Below are 4,222 nucleotides of genomic sequence, written 5' to 3' on the forward strand. Positions count from 1 at the left end.
GAAATGCTTCAAAAGACTTGTAAAACCTCAAAACAACACATGGTTGTAAGGAGTAGAGTTTACGACCGTAAACCCTTGAGTTTACTGCCGTAAACTCCTTGGGTAATGGTCATTAAAACTGTAAACTCCAAAGGAGTTTACCCTTTAACTCCAAACATTCTAACTTTGCCCTAAAAACACTTGGATGCAACCCTTGTGATCTTTAACACTTGAAAAAAAAGTGTTTTCATGTTCTAGAGTGTCCCAACTTAATTTATTAGTTATAAATTGGCTAATTAGTTATATATATGTTCATTATATGATAACTAGGCTCGTGCGTGTGTACAAGTCTCCGTTTGTCACCTAGCATCGTATCCGACACTTCAATCCAATCCACTCACTACAAGTGAGTTCATACCCCTTTAACTAACCTTTGAAATACTTTTAAATGTTTTAAATTCTTTTATGGTGGGAATACAAGTTGAATACTTATAGTTATTAAATCAATCACATGTGATTAATAACTACCAAACCAATGATTTTATTACTGTTCAAACTATTTTACTTCAAACTGTTTTACAAATTCTTTTACTTATCAAATACTTTAACTTAAACTATGTTATACTTATTATAAATTGCATGCCCATATATGTATAATTATATAAGCAATGTTTAAAAGGCTTAGGAAGGTCGTCCGCCCTATTTCCTTTTCGCGCTTGAGATGTGGTCTGGTGGGGTATCGGGTAGCCGTCCGAAGGTCGTTTCAATATTAATTAAATATCATGGGTACATATATAGTCATAAAAGTGCTTCCATATTCATACGTACCAGTTACATCATTAGTAAGTTACCATCGGGGTAGGACAGGATAATACTTATACTATTGCTAGAACAATGAGATGTTCAATGAGTCAGTACTTATTACTATGAGTATATATACATTATATTACTATGAGAACATATACAACTATACTAGAAGAAGAACATATATAACTATACTAGAAGAAGAACATATACAACTATACTAGAAAGAGAACATATACAACTATACTAGAAAGACAACATATACAACTATACTAGAAAGAGAACATATACAACCATACTAGAACGATTAACAATACATTACATATACATGAATACGTTAACATAATTGTGATCCACTGTATCGGAGCATGCCTTCAATGTCATGGCCCGAGTTGTAGCCAGAGTCTCTTGGAAGGAGAGTGTGAGTTTGCGTATAGATCTATACTGGATTGACTATCCTACACCTTGCTGCTAGCTACAGCCGGACCTGCAGGTTTGCGGGTGCCAAACGTCATACCTTTTTATGAACTACATTGTCGTGTTACATAGTCGATAGTATGGTACAATTAATCACATAATACCTTGATATAAATCCTGTTTAAGGTAGTTAGTACAGCAGTAGTTCCTATAATACAAAACTACAGTACTACATTAATTTACCCTTTACATATATTTAGTGATCATTTCACTTAAACATTAATGTACAAACTATATTTTGACAATGATAGTTACACTTGGGAAAATTACACAATTTTACAATAAACGAACATACAAAACAGTTACGCCTTGGTAGAAGGCTACTTTTAATAGAAAATATAGGCTTTTCTAAGAGATTCAAACTTTTACAAACACTTACAAACATTCACATACTTTTATCACCAATGTTTACAAACTCATACTTTAAACCACGTTCAAACGTTTTGATACAAACGCCGACACTAAAATACTTATGAACTCACCAACTTAATGCTAATAAACTCCTTCAAAATAAGTTGTATTCTCAGGTCATCAGTAGACAGGTACCGACGCCAGCTTTTGAGAAGATGGAGCACATTCAAGACTCATCTTATTATTTGGATTTACTTTTTGGTGTCTATAACTGTACGAAACACGCTTGTATTAAAATTATATATTTAATGAAATGGATGATGTTGTTTGCTTATTTACTATTATATTGTGTTGTGATACTTTACATGACGTCCTCCGCCCCAGAACGTTTCTGCCGTTCTCGATTTTGGGGTGTGACATACCAATTCAGCCTTTTATGGGTTTCAGGTCTTATTCGGAAGGTTGTAGAGCTCAGGTGTGGAGCTGGGAGCATAGGGTTTCTCATCACCTTTTCGTGGATATGAAGTTCGTAGGAAATAGACTTAGAGTGAAGAAGTTATAGTACTTTGAAGATATTGACATTATTGGTCTTTAATAGAGAAAAGTGGCAAGGAGATCCCATGCATGTAAGGTGGCCAGCTCAAGAGTACACCCATCGTAAGTTGGGGTACGCCCAACATAAAAGGGATAAGTGGTCGCGGGTGTTGGGGACAGACGCCCAGCGTACGCTCAGATTCCCTAAACCCTAATTTATTAGGGTGTGCCACTATATAAAAAACATTATACCCTTAAGGGTCAGCCTCCTTCTCACCCTTAGACAGTTTTCACGAAACCCTAATCTTCTTTGAGAGTTCTTGGATCTTGGAAGGCTTTGTGAGAACATTTTGGTGTTTTGGATCCACCCTTCAAGGAAGCAAAGGTCAAGGCAAGCTGTTGGTGCAAAAGAGAAGTTTCAGATCTCGGATTTCTGCTTCACTTCAGACCTCTTCAAGGTGATTAATCTCTTAGATCTCTCTTAGGATGAGTTTATGGACTCTTTTGGTCCCAAGAATGTACCTTTATGACTCAAGCACGTTTCTAAGTCTAGGGTTGCCACCCTTAGTATCATATGAGTCCTATAAGCAGTAAAGTTTCAATCTTTAGGGCTCATTTGTGGCCATCCATGAGATCTAGCCCCTTTTCATGGAAGTTTGTTGTCACATTTTAAGTTTTGGCTCATTTGGTGGATTGCAAGCCACCAAGTAATCAACTATATGAATTAAGATGTCAAAGAGGACTTGGATCTGTATTTGTAGCCGCTGGAATGAATTATTAAACACTTAATGGAAAAGTAGCTTAAAAGAGGAGTATGTTGGGCATACATGAAAGTACGCACATCGTACACCACCTTCAGTTAATACGCTTAGCGTACAAGGGAGTACGCCCTACGTACTCATCAGTTATGGGATTCGAGTGTTTTGGGCCTCGGGTTGGGCCAGGCAATGGACTTTGGGCCTTTGGGCCATTAGTGGACCACTAGTGGGCTTGGAATGCCTACCTAGTGTTAGGCTTTTGTTTTAGGGATTGGGCCTTAGTTCGGATCATACTGTGCTAGGGATAGAATGGTCATTTTACCCCCATACATGGATTAAGGATTATGGTATTGGGGCCCACTTGCTAATTGGGTACATTGATCGGTATTGATAGTATAGGAAAGGGGCAGGGCAGCAGCTAGGGATTTCTTTCAGGAAGCTACTGCATTCGAGGTGAGTTTTCTCACCATACCAATGGGTCTAAGGCACCAAGGCCGGCCCATTTTGTGATAGTTGGTAGACTTGTTGTGTAAAGGTGTGTGGCATATTTATGCATTGATACATGGTAGAGATAGCCTTTATGGCTAATGGTAGAGATAACTTTATGGCTAATGGTAGAGATAGCCTTTATAGCTAAGGATAGAGATAGCCTTTATGGCTAAGGGTAGAAATAGCCTTTGTGGCTAATGGTAGAGATAGCTTTATAACTAATTGATATGTGATAATGGTTAAGATAGCTTTATAGCTAATTGATATGTGATATGTGGTATAGGTAGCTTTTATAGCTAATTGATATGTGTTATGTGGTAGAGGTAGCTTTTATAGCTAATATGATATATGGATTGTGTGGAGTATGCTCTGGGGAACTCACTAGGCATTAACTTACAGGTTGTTGATTTGTTTCAGGTACTTCAGGTTCCAAGGTCAAGGGCGAGGCGTGATGGCGCGGCGTGCACTCTCTCTCAGGCGTGTTTATGGGACACTCTGATGTTGGAATAAAATTTGTATTTGACTTATGTTTTGAAATCAATTATAACTGGATTTCTTAATGTATGGAAATATGTTTGATGATTCAAAAAATAAAATTTTATATGAAAAATTGGGTCGTTACATAACATGCCAAAGTTTACAATAAATTTTAACTTTATAAAACATCATAGGTTTAAATAAAATCATAACTATTATTAAATAAAGTTTCAAAACTAATCCCCAAGATCAAAGCAATAAAAAAGACCTACTGTAAATTATTAAGCTTTAAAATCAAAGGAAAAAATAGTCTAGCGTATTATCAAAATCTATGTTACTCCCAGCCATCATGA

This window comes from Lactuca sativa, chromosome 7 (assembly GCF_002870075.4).
Source record: "Lactuca sativa cultivar Salinas chromosome 7, Lsat_Salinas_v11, whole genome shotgun sequence".
Classification (NCBI taxonomy): domain Eukaryota; kingdom Viridiplantae; phylum Streptophyta; class Magnoliopsida; order Asterales; family Asteraceae; genus Lactuca; species Lactuca sativa.